The following is a 17,163-nucleotide window of genomic DNA, read 5'->3' as shown; positions in this document are numbered from 1 at the left end:
GTGAAAGTCCAAAATGAAATATAGAAAGAACTAGGTGATTCATGAGACATCTTGGATTTGTGAATGAATAAAAGTCATAAAAATAAGACAAATACTTAATCCAATTGATTTTTGAAAGGCTGTGCAATGGAAAGTCAGCAGCTCAGACAGGAGTCATGGGGAGATTTTGGTGAAGGGTGGTACAATGAGCTAGACTGAGGTAACAGACACTAAGACACTATGAACACAGGGTTGTGTTCAGGCAATGCCTGGCTACTACCCAGACAGGAAATCTCCAAAACCCACCACCACATTTCTCAAATAAAATTACTGTGTGATTCCATGTGGCATCTGACATCTTTATCATTGCCTGCAAAGGAGGCTCAGAAGATGAGTCTGTCTAGCTGAGAGGACCTGCCCATTCTGAGGGATGAAAAATGAAGAAGACACTGTTACTGGGCATTGTCCTGTAGAATCCGGCTGTGATTAACCACAAAGAACACACTTCAAATTAAGTGTTAAGGTGATGCTGCTACCTCAGTTCCTCTGTCTCCCCAGAAAGGACTATGGGTAATGAATTTCTTGATATAAAGAAAAAAAGGAGATGCTTTGCAGAGTCAATAAAGGAAAATGATTATGGCAGCATCAGCTAAGTTTTGTAATTTGTTGTTGAAGGAGAGCCTCCAAGGCTCCCACATGGGATCTCTTGAGGAAAGCCAGCTGGCAATTTAAAGGAGAAGCCTTATAATAAAAGAGTACATTGTGTTTGATACACTGCAGGAATCTTTGAACTTATCTCCTCCCCTCAGGAGATGGTGGCTTTCTTCTTAGGGAGGTTTTTGCTAAGCTGTCAGCTGTGGACACAGGATGGCTCAGCCTGGATGCAAAGTGAAGGGCACAAGGAGGGGATAGATGTTTCCAGCTCCCTGGTATGTGCACATGTCCAAACTCCCAGCTCCATTGTTACTCTTTCTGAGCAGCATTCTTATCTCCTACACATGATTAGTTATTATACAACACTGAAAACTTCTGCCATGTCAGAGAAACATTGTTTCTAAGATAGGGCTTGTCTAGATTTTAAAAATATTCTACAAGAAAATTGGATGGATTTTACTTATTTGTTTATTTTAGTTGGTCTTAGAGCTTGGAGTTGGGGCCCGGGTGCTGTCTCTTGAGCTCTATTACTTTGAGCCACAGTACCACTTCTGGCTTTCTGGTGGTTCATTGGAGATAAGTCTCATGGACTTTCCGGCCTGGACTAGCTTTGAACCATGATCCTCAGATCTCAGCCTCCTGAGTAGCTAGGATAACAGTCATAAGCCACTGGTGCCCAGCTGTTTGGATGGATTTTTGAATCAAGGATAGGCATAGTCAAGTAAATGCCATAGAACTCTTACAGGAAACTTGTCTTTATGCTCTGCTCAAGGAGTGGCAGTTGTATAAAAGTACCATACACTTGCCCTGCAAAGCACTATGGGACTGGGTGTGGCTGCAGGGGTATCAAAGGGAAGAGTTTGAGGATCACTGTTGTTTGTTGTCAGTGTATTGAGGTGCTGATCCAATCTCATGGGGAAAATCATGAAGACTGAGGAAGCTAAGTACTCCTTCCAGGCCACAAATTGTGGACCTGGGTGACAGCAAGAAGCAAGTCTAGAAGAGAACGTTCTGAGAATGGGTTATAGGTAAAACTATGAGAAGAGCTGCTTTATGTATTCTTAATCAGCCTATGGGGAAAAGAAAGATGGTCACCCAGCTCCCATTAAGAGATTTAGCTGTGCTTATAATAACAATCTTTACTTTGTCCCTTCCCCGAGGGATGTGTATTCTGATAGAATTCAGCTGAAAGATTCCCTCTCTGTGAAACTCTTCTCCACCCAAAGGTGTTTGTGCCCCCTTACCTTGTGTGTACTTCAACACCACCTGTAATGAGCTACTGAAGCTTGACTCAGATCCTTCTGGCATGTAATACAGTGAGAGCCCCTGAGGACACAGACTGTGATGCTATGCTGTGTTCACACTTCATATAGCCAGCCGAAAAAGCACAATACCTGTCAGAGTGAGAGGCTGACATCCATTTATCTAATTACATGGGAGCCGCAGAAGGCTGAAGCCAGCATCTGGAAGGAGAGATCTGAGTATGTGTCATAGAGATCTGAGTTTGTAAGCAATGAGGGTCTAGGTATGAAGTACTAGGGACAGTTACTGCATCAGGTGTCACTTCCATACCTCTGGCTTTCTTTCGTAACTTTAGGCACTTTTCAACCCATACAACCTTAGAGAGTTTAGATCAAAGTTGTGGGGCCTCATACACTTGGACAGAAAAAAGAATGCATGGCATAGGAGGCTATTTGTCTCATAGTAGACAAGAAACAGAATGAGGAGACTAGGGATGAAGTATAATGTTCAAGGTATGCTCCAGGTGACCTACTTCCTGTAAGTAGGTCTCGCCTTTTCCAAGTTTCCAGAATCTCTCAAAATAGTTCCATCAACTGGGGAGCAAGTATTAACACAGAAGCCTGTGAGGGACACTTTATATCTAAACTATATTATTTTATCCCTGGCCTCCAATGGCTCATGGCCATCTCATAATGCAAAATGCATTTAGCCCATCTCCATGAGTCCCCAAAGTCTTAGGACTTCCAGCCTTGTTCAAAAGTTTAATCTGGAGTTAAAACTTCAGACAGTTTCCTCTGAGACTCTTCCTGTGGGGGCTTGTGCAATTGAAACACAAGTTACAGCCTCCTGATACATAATGGTATCAAGTAAGCATTCCTATTCCAAAAGGAAGGAATGGCAGATAAAAAGAAAAGATAGGACCAATGCACGTCTTTAGTGAAAGCAATAAATCTTGCAGCTTCATGCCTGGCATTTGGGACTGGTAGTATTATGATACAAATGCCAACAGGCTCAGCAGCTCTGCCATTACAGGCTTGCCAGTTGTTTTCCACACCGCCTCTCTCCTGAGCTGGCTCCATGTGTAGTTTTCCTCAGCAGGTGTTCCATGTTCCTGGCATATCTTCCATTGCAAGCTAGTCTTTGTCTTCATACCTTCAGGCATTACCCTTTTAGGGGCTGCTTTCAGGGACTTTGACCCTGTGGCACTTTGCCTGGCCTCTAAGGCTTTTCTTTGAAATCAGGGTGGAATTTTCTGTGATTCTGGGTGGAATTCTCCCCCCCAAAATGTTAGCATTCTGCACATCTGTGAAAAACAGCCTCATGTGGACAACTCTATAAAGTCTGCCACCAGCTTGAGTAATAACCGAAGATACTTGGACTTCATCTGCGTTGGCCTCTGAAGACTTGGGCAAAACCAATTGGAGAAACAATTTCCTAAGCACCCTTTGTGAATAAACTATCTAGAAATCCCTAATCTCCTTTTTTCCCTCAAGGAAAGTCTTTTAGTTTACTCTTCCCCACCCTTCAGGCTACAATCGTTAGGGCCTAGCCTATTCTTGAGATTCCTTCAAGACATCTCTCCTATGGTCCCCCTGCAAAGTAGTTGACTTGTCTTCAGGGGCCCTAGGCTCTTTAAAAAACACACTATCTTTTTCAACAATCTTAAACACTTCTGTTTTGGCCAAACTTGCACATTTTCCAAGTACTTCTGCTCTGGTGTGTGTGTGTGTGTGTGTGTGTGTGTGTGTGTGTGTGTGTGTGTGTGTGTGTGTGTGTGTGTGTGTGTGTGTATGTGTGTGTATGTGCGTGTATGTGTTGTTGTTGTTGTTTGTGATTCCTATTGTTAGCCTGGTTCAAAGAGCCCAGCAATAATCATGCACAGCCAGAATGCTGTGCTGTGTTGACATTTCCCTTGCCAAATTTATTAGTTCATTCCTTTTCAGTTCAGCCTCATTCAAAGTCTCGGGACACAGAAGACATGTAGACAGTTCTTTGCCAGAATGTAACAGGAATGGCCTCTAGTCTAATTTCCAATAGGGTACACATGAGCAAGGCTTTTCTCTCCACATTTCTATTAGCATCCGGGGCTTCTGAGCTCCCATCAGAATCATCGATTAAACTTAGCTCACAGAATCCTGGGCTTTCTCTAGCCCACTTCTCCAAACTCTTCCAACCCTCTCCCACAAGCCAGTTCCAAAGGCACATGGCCAGAATGACAACAACCTCACTTCCCAGGTACCAATTTTCTCTATTAGTTGTTTTTGGGTGGTTATGGCAAAATGCCAGAGAGAAATAAAGAAAGATTTGTTCTAGCTCACAACTTCAGTTTCTTGGCCCCACACAATTGGGCAAAGTATTGTAGAAGCAGGAAGATGTAGTAGAGGAGGACATTCACCTCATGGTGGACAAAAAACAGAGAGCAAGAAAGACACTAAGGAGAAGATATAACCTTCAAAGCTATGCCCCCATTGCCTCCTTCCTCCAATAAGCTAACTTATCTCCTGATGTTTCCAGAGTCTCCCTAAATAGCTCCACCTGGTAGGGAAGAAGCATTCAACCCGTGAGCCTGTGGGAAATATTACATCCTCAAGCCATAATACCCAGGATTTCCAAACATTATAAGGTATGATCCTCAGGATTCCAAAACCGTATGATTACAGGAGAAAACTGTTCCAAGCTTTGGAAAGCAGTTCTGCCTCTAGACTGTGGGGACATGAAACATCCAGCTCATCATCAGCTGCTATTATGCACTCATTTTTAACACACTTTTCACATTGGCTGACTGTTGATTTGATGACAAATGAGGCTAACATTCTCTCTGTTATATGGCCTCTCAGAAATTCTCCTTCCCTGTGTGACAATGGTCTTATTAATCCTTTCATTTTTCTTTCAAATAACAATAGCAGTTGACATCTTTAATGGGCTAAATTTGATAGGGCAAGTAGAAAATAACCCTGACTTCTTAACAGCCTCCACTGTGCCCCAGACTGAGGACCATACACTTGTTTTGTACAGAACCACAGAGGACAAATGCTAAGCTTTACAGCTACCCCGTCCTTATGCTTACTGAGATGGTTAGAACTCTGGTTGTTCATCAGCTAAAATAAGACTGTCTCTCAAAGGTGAACTTGGAAGCTGGACATGGTGACATACAGCTTCAATCTTAGCTGTGTGGGTGGTGGAAACAGGAGGATCATGTGATTAAGATCAGCCTGGGCAATGTGAGACACTGTCTCACAAAACACAAAGGGCTAGAGTATATGTATCTGAAATGGTAATGTGCTTGCCTAGCAAACATGAGGCCCTAGGTTTAAACCCCAGTAACACACACACACACACACACGCACATACACACACACACCATGCCATACCACACACACCACGGGTGAACATAGATACCTTGAGATCCATCTGTTAGGATGAATACTGGCTGCTCTTTGTAGGACCTCAAACTGCTCGCAGGAGGCTGAAGCCAGTCTATTCAATTATACATCTCTATAACAAGGCCAGGAATTCATGACATAACATAGATGAATGATGTGTTGCTTTTTGTTTAATTTTAGAAGGAAAGACATGTTGTCCTTGTGCAAGCTCACTTGTTAGGATGGTGTTCAGCTAATCTCACTCTGGAAAGATCTTCAATCTATTCTTTTAAATTACCTTTAGCAGTGACCTATGAAATGCAAAAATATAAACACTGGGGAAGCTTAGCAATTATGATTGGATTTGAATCATATCACTCGATTACGTGTATGTATTTGGAAAAATCCAGAGATTACCATTTGTAATGGAGTGTTTTGAAGACATGAAACCTAAAATGAATGCAATAATGGAATCCCTCCTGAGTGGTCTGCCACAGGTTCACTGATATAAAGAGAAACTCATTTAGGAAATGCTGCATTTGTATTAGAAGAATTTCCATGCAGGTCTCAAGTGTTAAATGGTCTAATTTCCTCAGAGATCCAGATGTATTTCCATACACCTTGGATGTTTATGGAAGTCTTTTAATTTAAAAGCTCTTGTCTGGTTGTAAGGATGGAATAATAACTGCAAAGGAAGCTCCAAGAACAGTCTTTCTCACAGGCTGACTTCACTGCAGTTCTATATATTACCTTCAACTATCACGATCTAGAGTTCCATGGTCATCTCTACTGAGGTAGGATATAAAGTAGAAAACCTTTGCCCAGCTCCTGAGATGAGATGCAAATCCTCCTTTCTGCTGATAGAATAAATAAAATTAAAAACTGCACACAAACCAGAGGCCTCACACCGGGCATAGCTATAAGCAGCTTCTGCTATCTTCTTCCAGCTGCCAAATTCAGATCCTGCAGGAGGCAGGTGTATTTCCTTTACCTTTATGGAGCAGCACAATGTCAGTTTTTCCTGGAACTTGTGGCCTACAGTTCACTTTTGAGCCATTTTCTACTAAAAGAAACCCCAGGAAATACTGATGCTATGCTAAACTATCAGAATCTGTACTCTGTATCTACTTCCCAGAATCACTTTTTTTAAATTGTTCCTTTTTTTTCTATAATATAATAGTTGCTTACTTGTCTGGTGACTATGCTCTTCTCTAATCTTGGGATTTCTGTATTCACAGCTCTGCAACCAGTGGCTTTTCTCTGCAGCAACATTGGGCCCAAACTGGTTGTTGGGTTCCACTGGGCTCCTAGCCTAGCTGTGCAGGGCATTTTCTATGCCTGGACAGTGGCTTCCTCAGGCTCCAGGTTCCAGTCTGTTCTGTTTTCTACATGATAAATTCAGGTAAAATTTCCTCTACTTGAATTCAGAATTCATATATATATACACATATATATATTCTTATATAAGAATATACTTATATGTATGGAATATGCTTATATTCATAATTCAGGTGCTAAATTCCTCTGCAGTGAGAAATACCATCTCTCTAAGGAACAAAACTGGTAAGGAATTCTGGAATCTAAGCCCTAGCACCTGGTCAGGTCCACAGTTATCAGCAATTACCAGATGATTTTTCCTCTTCCATTTCATTCTTCTACTCCTACACTTTTGTTTTCTGGAAACCCTTCTCATCTAGTTTATCCCTCCATTGTCTTTCTCAGGTTTTACTTTAGAGATGAGGCAGCCACTAAGATCTTGAGTAATTAGAAGGTTTTCACAAGGTCATTCTTACCCTAGAATCAGAGGCAGGGTCTGGCTCTCTTGGGTGACAAGGCTATATAAAGTCTGCCTTAGGAATTGCTACCAGGTTTTTTTTTTTTGGTGAAAATGCTGTACAGAGGAGTTACAATTACATGGGCAAGATAATGAGTACATTCCTTATCAAGCATTGTAGCCTCTTCCTTTGTTTCCCCTTCCCATCCCTTCCCATCCTCCCCTCCCCCCCCCAACCCTCCCCCCCCCCCCCGAACTGATACTGAGGCTTGAAGTCAGGGCCTGGGTACTGTCCCTGAGCTTTTGTGCTCAAGGTGAGTATATTACCATTTGAGTCACAGTTTCATTTCCAGAATTTTGGTGGTTAATTGGAGATAAGACTCTCATAGACTGTCTTTCTGGGTTGGCTTCAAACTGTGATCCTCAGATCTCAGCCTCCTGAGTAGCTAAGATTAAAGGTGTGGGGCACTGGCCCTTGGCTCTAGTATGTTTTATTAAGATTGTAACTTTGAATTTCCCTCAGTTGGAATGAAGGAGTCCTGGTTTGTGGGTGAATAGTTTTTATTATTGACCAAGGTCCTGGAGATCTACTCTGTCTTCCCTCTTTGCCTTCCTATATACTTCTTCCTGCTTAACGAACTGAAGGAGTCTGCATGGAATATCACAAGTAGCCACTATTCATACCAAATCAGCATGAGTAAAGAGTGGAGACACAAAATCAAAGTCATTAGCATCAGGATGGGAATTAGACCCAAGAATGTAAACCATAATCTGAGATCACTGCATGAGCCCTCAGCAGAGAGCACTCGCTTCTCCAGAGAACACACTCCTGCTTTCCTAACACCCACATGTGTGTGCCAAGAGAATAAACAGCTGTGAACCAAGGCCCCATCATCTCTATCTGACATACCGCACAACACTTGAGCTGGAAGACTAGAAAAGCTGTAAACCTCCAGAAGCCTTTGTTATTATATCTGCAGTAATTTTGCTCTCTCCATGATCTGCTCTCATAGAAGACTTGGGACAGACTGGGGTGATGTATTCACACTGTTGAAAATGATCGCTGATGAGGGAATGAGCCAAACATGCTCAGAATTGCCTCCAAAACACTCCCAGAGAGAAACATGTGGAGACTACCTCATTGCTTTCTGTTCCTGGTGACTTCCCTTTCCCTATCTTTCATGGTGTACACCAGAATCCCCTCATGTTCAGCAACTGTGGTCATATCATCCTCTGTGGAGAAAAAGTTGGAAGCAATGCTTGGTTTTATGGTTTAGGACTTTTGGCTCTCAGGGACAATACCCAGTTTCAACTAGAATGTGCCAAATGAATTCTCCTAGCTGTTTTTCAGAGCATCTTTCCCCACAAGCTAGCTAACTATTATGAGGACAAAAGTAGTATGCAAACTATTAACAGAATGCTGGGATAAAATGGTCAATCAGCTCGATGGAGCTTACTGGCCAGAGTGGGCCAGATAGATATCAGAGGAGTCCCTGCTGCCATCACACACAGATGTTTCTTTTTTGTGTTTTGATTGTAAAAATAGGGTACAGAGGGGTTATAGTTACATGAGCAGGTAATGAGTACACTTCCTATCAAGCATTGTTACCCATTCCTTTGTTTTTCCGCTCCCTACCTCCCAATACTCTCCCTTCCGCCTCAAAGTTGTAGAGTTCGTTTTCAACATCGTGTCTTGTACATCTCATTGTTACAATGGATGGACCTGTATCCTTATTTCAGCATTTTGTTATTCCCTTCCCCTTCCCAGATTAGAAAAATAAACATACAAGATGCAGGGCACCGACATCAAATACAGTGAAAACAGGGGTTTTAGCATTAGGAAGAACATACAAGAGAAACAAAAAAATCACATAGTACATTTTAAATACATTAAAAATAATAGCAAGTAAAAAAAAAAACCCACTTATGTGTCCCTAGCTTGGGATTCATTTCTTTTAACATCATCTTCCATGGTCATACATACATAGCTTTGGACCTTTTCTATTTGTCCTAGACTTATACTAGTTACTGCAAATAAAGGAAACCATGGGATCTCTGTTTCTTTGGGCCTGGCTTACTTCACTTAATATAATTTTTTTCCAAGTCTTTCAATTTCCTAACAAATGGGGTGATGTCATTCTTTCTGATGGAGGCATAGAATTCCATTATATAAATATACCACATTTTCTTAATCCATTCATCTACTGAGGGGCATCTGGGTTGGTTCCATATCTTAGCTATGGTAAATAATGCTACAATAAACATAGTTGTCCTGGTAGCTTTAGTGCGGTCTTGTTTGTGATCATTTGGGTAAATGCCCAATAGTGGGATTGCTGGATCATAGGGGAGTTCTATGTGGAGTCTTTTGAGGAACCTCCATACTACTTTCCAAAGTGGTTGAACAAGTTTACACTCCCACCAACAATGCAGTAAGGTTCCCTTCTGTCCACATCTCCTCCAGCATCTGTTGTAATTAGAGTTCTTGATTATAGCCATTCTAACTGGAGTGAGGTGGTATCTCAATGTTGTTTTGATTTGCATTTCTTTTATGGCTAGGGAGGTTGAGCATTTCTTCATGAGTCTATTGGCCATCCTTCTTTCCTCTTCAAAGAAGTTTCTCTTTAAGCCTTTAGCCCACTTATTTATTGGGCAGTTGTTTCTTTGAGGATTTGTTGTTGGGGGATTTAATTTTTTGAGTTCCAAGTATAATTTAGATATGAGACCCTTGTCCATTATGTGGCTAGTGAAGATCTTCTCTCAATCCATAGGCTTTCTATTGATCTTGCTAGCTATGTCCTTTGCCATGCAGAAGGTCTGCAATTCCATGCAATCCCATTTGTCCAACCTTTCTTTGATTTGTTGTGTTTATGGGTCTTTATTAAGAAAATTTCAGCCTATGCCAAGGAGTCCTAGAGTTTCTTCTGTTCCTTCCTGTAATGTTTTCAGAGTGTCTGCTTTGACTCCAAGGTCTCTGATCCATTTTGAGTTGATTCTGGTGGTGATGTATAAGGATCTAGCTTTAGTTTTCTACAGGTGATTAACCAATTTTGTCAGCACCATTTACTGAAGAGGCCGTCTTTCTTCCATTCTATTTTTTAGCTCCCTTATCAAATGTTAGGTGGCTATAGGTGTGTGGGTTCATTTCTGGGTCTTCAGTTCTATGCCATTGGTCCTCAGGTCTACACACAGACATTTCTATCCCAGGATCCACCTATGTTATCCCTAGGTTGATTAGTAGTTCTTTTATTTATTGAAAAGGTAATGATCAGGGAGGTTACAGTTACACAGGTAAGGCAATGAGTACATTTATTTTTAATTATTGTTAACCCATCCCTCATTATCTCACACTTCTTGGCTTGCTGAGTGCTGTAAGCATAGGGTAGCAGGTGCTATTAAAGCCAGGGGATAGCCTCTGGTGCCCCCTATGGTCATCTTCAGGAAGTTCCCTTTAGCCTTGACTCCTATATGTTTCTTTAGAATAAAAAATAAATTAAAATGTACTTTTTACGTTTTTTTACTTCTAACTTTGCTGCTGCAAAATATGATTTCTTTTTCCTTGGTTCCAGTCCTGGGGCTTGAACTCAGGGCCTGGGCACTGTCTCTGAGCTATTTTTACTCAGAGCTAGCACTCTATCACTTGAGTCACAGATCCACTTCTGGCCTTTTCTGTTTATGTGGTACTGAAGAATTGAACCCAGGGCTTCATGCCTTCTAGGCAAGCACTCTACCATTAATCCACATTCCCAGGATGTGATTTCTATGCATGTATACATTGTAGAATGATTGAATTGAGGTAATAAATCTTTCAACTTACCTCAAGTACTTACAATGGATTTATAATATAATTTATAATTATAATTTATAATTTATAAAATCCAGAATAGGAAAATATAGTCATAATATTCAACACACATATGTGCAAATGGAAGCAAGCGACTTGGGATGGGTGAGAATGATGGAAGGGGTGACATTGATCAAGATGCATTGTCCTTTATACACTGACATGCTGAGTGCAATCTTGTACAACTACAGTGAGGCAGAGGGTGAACCAATTCAGCAGTGACACCCATTAGACATTATGTTGGAAATGAACTGTACAACTTTGGTGGGAGAAATCAGGAGGGGAAAAACTTGGAGAGAATGAGGGAGAGGGTGACACAGTTCAAAAGGAAATGTACTCTCCTTACCTGACTTATATAACTGTAATCCCTCTCTATATCACCTTTACAATAAAATTTTAAAAGTCCAAAAAAAACAGAAATGGAAGAATTTTTAAAAATAGACATACAACATATACTTTACATGGAATTATTGCAATAAAATCACCTCTTACTATACATGTATACTAATTATAAAGATAAAATTTATATTTTTAAAAATTAAATTGACCTTAAAATAAAATGGGTACTACCAGGGCTGTGAAAAGCTAAGTGTAAATGGAGGAGGGGGGAAGAGCAATAGAAGAATGAATCTGATCAAAGCACATGAAAGGTCTGTATGAATGTCATAATAATAATAATAATATCCTTTCTTGTAGTAAATATACACTAATAAAAATATACACTAATAATAATATAAAATAATATATACTAATAAAAAATAAATATAAATAATTAAATAGGAAGATCATAGTCTAGGCCAGACTGGGTAAAATGTGTGACTCTATCTCAAAAGTAAGCATTGCCAAAAAAAGTTGGAGGCATGGCACTACCTTCTAAGTGCAACACCTAAGTTCAAACCCCAGTACTGCAGAGCAAGAGGCAGGAAGGGAGGGAGGCAGGGAAGAAGAAGAAGAAGGAGAAGAAGGAGAAGGAGAAGAAGGAGAAGAAGAAGAAGAAGAAGAAGAAGAAGAAGAAGAAGAAGAAGAAGAAGAAGAAGAAGAAGAAGAAGAAGAAGAAGAAAGAGGAGGAGGAGGAGGAGGAGGAGGAGGAGGGGGGAGGAGGAGGAGGAGGAGGGGGAGGAGGAGGAGGGGAGGAGGAGGAAGAGGAGGAGGGGAGGAGGAGGAGGAGGAGGAGGGGGAGGAGGAGGAGGAGGAGAAGGAAGAAGAAGAGGAGGAAGAGGAAGAAGAAGAGGAGGAGGAGGAGGAGAAGGAAGGGAGAGAGAGAGAGAGAGAATCACATTATAGAAAGACTGGTACATTAGGTACTTTCCCCACCAAGTTGGAACATACTTTTTGAAGCAATTTCTGGGTAAATAAAACCTCTAGGATAATTGGTGTGAAAATATGTACCTGAAAAGATGTGTCATTTTCTTTCATTGTGCTTGCTTTATGGAATTAGACATTGCAAAAGGAAAAGCTTCTGATATTTTCATTCTTGTCCATGGATGCATGCTGTTCAGACATTAATCAAAGCAAGGACACTTCATGTATCCAGTGGAGACCAAAGTAAAACAAGGAGATGGTGTATTAACACTGATTGGCGCTCCTAAAAATGCATGTTACAATGTTTTGGAAGATGTGATGGGTAATAATTCCTGACAAATATCTCGTGATTATTCATAGACTTGTAGTGTTCATTGGTTTTAGATCAGTGGACACAACAGACAGAATACAATGGAATCCTGTTAGCTCAAAATAATTTAGTATTCTCAAAATCAAATTTAATTTTCCATACTTTATCTGTCTAATCACTCTGTCAAAGAAAATGAAATAGTGCAAACTATTGTCCTAACCTACTAACAGTTGTTTCAATCCTTACATTTTCAATATCTGTTTTGAATCTGAGAGACCTTACTACATATTACATCTTACTTAAACATTAGAAGATAAAGAAATCTTAGCTATTTGAAAAACATATATTCCTGTAAGAATTAAAGCTGTGTTTTATGAGCTCTTTAAGACCCTGATACTAAAGGCATGGTTCTGAAGAAAGCAAGCTCTTGATGATTAAAGAGGAGAAAAGAATACTATAGATGATAGAAATAATTCTCTGGTAAGAAAAACAATAGAAATAGTCTATGAGATCTATTCTGAGACTCTAGTTCGAAGAGGGATGTGGCTCAGGAGAGAAAGAAGAAGGGAAAGGGAAGAAAGACTTCCTCTGTGTCTCTTCAATTTCGAAGACATTCTGATCATTTAATCTCTTAAGATAAAAAAGGAAAGGATTGATTAGAGACCCAGAGTTAAGAAAGATAGAGTACAGTGACCATGTTCCTGCAGAGGGAAAGAGAAAGAAAAGAACTGACTAGTTTGAGTTCTGAAATTTTCAGAAAATGGGTCCAAAAACAGGAGACCCTGGGTGTTAGCAACTTTGAAAAAATCATATTAAGTGAAGTAAGCCAGACCCAAAGAAACATAGGCTCCATGGTTTCCCTCATTTGTAACAATTAGTATATGTCTAGATAAGCCTAGCAGATGATTACACTACCTCAATATCTATGTACATATGACCATGTAAGATGATGCTAATCAAAATGAACTCCAAGATATGAAAACAAGAAGTTGTTGTTATTAATGTACTGTGTGAACTTATTTCTTTTTTCTTTCATTTTTTTCCCTTTAGTTTATCCCCTGTTGTCATTCTACTTGATTTTGGTACCCTCTGTCTTATATATACATTTATCTGATTTGGAGACTGGCAGGAGAACAAGAAAATGGAGAGACACAGGACGGAGGGTGAACCAATGTAACAGCCATATTCACAGGACTCTATGTTGGAAATGAACTTTACAACTTGAATGGGGTGGGGGGAGTTGAAGGAGGGTGAGTGGGAGAAAAATGAGGGAGAGGATAACATGTTTGACAAGAAATGTACTCATTACCTTATCTATGTAACTGCAACTCCTCAGCATATCACCTTGACAATGAAATTAAATTAAAAAAGTAAATTCCAGCTGTCCAAGAGAGGTATTATCTAATGCAACTAAGTGAAATTTATCCTTTGTATACTTTGTAATAATGAATCTGGGTTGAAGCAAATGTCAATCAATATGGAACCAGCAAAACAAGTGTTGTTTTGTTACAAAGAAATATTATGCCTTTGTTAAAAAAATAAGTATACAGTTGTTAATTTCTTTTCTGGTAGTCATGGGGCTTGAACTCTCGGGCTTGGGTTCTGTTCCTGCACTCTTCAGCTCAAGGCTAGCACTCTACCACTTGAGCCACAGCATCATTTCCATACTATTTTTGTCAGACATGGGAGTTGAGTTCTGGGCCTGGATGCTGTCTCTGAGCTCTTTAGCTCCAAGTGAGCACTCTACTACTTGAGCTACAGAGCCTCTTCTCAGTTGTTAATTTTTATACCTTACAAAATGTAATTTAAAGTTTAAAATTCATAGACTATATATATATATATATATATATATACATATATATATGTATATATGTGTATATATATGTGTGTATATATACGTATATATATACATGCTAGCATTTGCATAAAAATTTGCTTTTGCATAGCCAAATATGTGCATAGTGAAAATACTTGCATTTGCACACATTATTTCTCAAAAGACAAAGAAACAAAGCAAAACAAATGAATATAAAACAAAGTGTATAGGCTGTATCTCCCTCTGTGGAGGAAACCAAGACACCCTATCACCATTGTGGAGTTTGACTCTTTGCACTGTATATACATTGATTCTATTTGATACTTTAAAATTCTTGAAGATTTAATTCTTTACTTTTAATTTTTATTAAATAAAACCACTCTTTCATTTTTTTCTATTAAATCTAGGGCCTCAGGCTTGCTAGGCAAGCTCTCTACTACTTGAGCCAATCTCCCTAGTCCTTATGTTTGTTTGTATTTATTTATTCATTTCATAATTATTTATTTAGTGATATGGTTTTACCACTTGGCCCAGGGCTAACTTCAAACCTGTGGTTCTTTTGCATCTATCCTTAGTAGCTAAGTTATTGGTGTGAACCACCATGCCCAGCTAAAATAAAAACACTTTTCAAAGATCAAATGTGAAGTATGACTTGAGTCATCCTTGAGTCATGTGACTTGAGTCATGCCTCAGCATTATTAGACACTTGCCTAGTAAGCTCAAAGCCAAGGATCTGAGTCCCAGTACTGCCAAAACAAACAAACAAAAACTTAAAGATCTGCATGCTTAATGACACTATAACTCATTTAGAAAATAGACTGTACAATCTGAAATTTGAGCAAGGAAACCAATTCCACTGAACAGGGAAACCCCAGGGTGGACTGCTGGACTCTTGGCTCAGATTGGTGAAGTCCACTACCAAAGCACAGGAATACAGAAGAGCTCCTGTCTGCTTCTGTATACTCCGGAAAGAAGGAGGGCTGGCCAGGTGCAGGCAGCAGGGCAGAAGGCAGGAGGGCAGTCAGACAAGAGCATCATATACTTAAGAACTTGTACCTGCTTTTAAGCAGGACATTGGATAGTAAAATGAACAACAAACGATCATTTTAAGAGCAAGAAAATTAGAAATAGACTTTAGATAAAATATCAGGCATGATAGAGGGAGATGACAGGAAAAAGTACAAGTAGATGGAAGAAAATGATAGTAACACAATCATTGCCAAGGTCTGTGTGCCATTTCCCTAGAGGTTGTCCCCAGACAGGACACTGCACTCCTTGTCCCCTCCATCTCTATGAAAGTGCCATCTTATTAGAGCTCTGCTTCTATGTTCTCAACTCTGCAGGTTTTGACTGAATTCCCAAAACTGCTAAACAGAGTGCCAGATTAGTATGTAGAATGATTAAATGCAATTAGTGTTCACAGCTCCTTGTAAATCTAAAAAATCTGACAAGACAGGCGTTTAAATAGCTGCATAGCTATCTCGTAGCACTGGAAATTACACAATTGAAATACACATGATTACTCAACTGTGCTTGAGAGAACCTTTGGGATCAGAGATCAACCTGTTAATAATAAAAAAAATCAGCATCATACCATTTGCTTTTCTCAAGTAATCATTATAACTAACAACCATTTTTTATCGCCAGTTGCCTCAAATGCATAAATATTTCAGAACTCACTCTGCTAATTGGGATGAAGAAACATTCTTCACAAGAGGCATAAATATATTGTAAACGAGTGTTATAAGCATCATCTCAGGTGTGAGGAGTTATATCAATGGTATGACTGCCTACATAGGATTTTCAGCCTGGGCAGTTAGAAGGGACTCAATATGATAACATGGCACTAGCCTATGCTATGCATATTCTCATGAACCACAAAGAAAGCAAGACAGCATGCACCCTTCCTTGCATGAGTCCTACTCTGTCCCCTCTTCCAACTTCAGGAGGGAACAGCATCTGACATCCTAAGGGGTCCAACATAGCCACAGTCTTACTCATCATTACCGAATCTGTACTGCTATTCTGATGTAATGTGCTTGGCATAATTGAGCCAATGATTATTCCAATTGTGCTCTGTAGGGCCTAATTCACTTGTGGTACTCCATTTGAGAAAGGTTTCTCACAGATTAAAGTTAGGACCAGTGATTATTCAGAAAATGTATGACCTTCATGGTAGACTCAATTTCACCATAATGAATATATAGTCATAGGTTTTCCTATGTTAAACAATGCAGGATATATACTTAGCTTCTATCACATTTTAAAGTTATTATTATATGTCTTATTTCTTTTCTACTTGATACACCATTTCTTAGAAACATTTTTTTCAAAACTGTGAGGAATGTTTTATTTCTACCAATAATTCTTGTAATTATTTCTCTTAATTACTTCTTTTAAAAATTTTTTATTGTAAATGTGATGTACAGAGGAGTTACAATTACATAAGTCAGGTAATAAGTACATTTCTTTTTGAATAATGCCATCCCCTCCCTCATTTTCTCCCAGTTTTTCCTTTTGCCTCCCTCTCCTTTCCCCTCCCAAGTTGTATAGTTCATTTCCAACATAGTGTCTAGTGAATATCACTGCTGAATTAGTTCATCCTTTATCCCACCATTTCTGGGCTTCCTCCACCCCTTCCCAAATCAGATAAACTTACATATAAGACAAAAGGTCCAGAAATAAAAATCAGGAACAAAAATGGAAAAACAGTGGGCAAAAAGAAAAATAAAAATTCTCTTTTCCATTTCTTGGAGTTCATTTCAATAAGCATCATTTTATATAATCATAGGCAGGTAGCTATTGAGTCTTTGTGATTCATTGCTAAAAATATTATCCTTTGGTATCACTGTGTGAGTATTTATATTCCTGTTTATTTTATCA

Source organism: Dipodomys spectabilis, unplaced genomic scaffold, assembly GCF_019054845.1.
Source record: "Dipodomys spectabilis isolate Male_0828 unplaced genomic scaffold, ASM1905484v1 ptg000365l, whole genome shotgun sequence".
NCBI lineage: Eukaryota > Metazoa > Chordata > Mammalia > Rodentia > Heteromyidae > Dipodomys > Dipodomys spectabilis.
Note: the sequence above shows the minus strand (reverse complement) of the source record.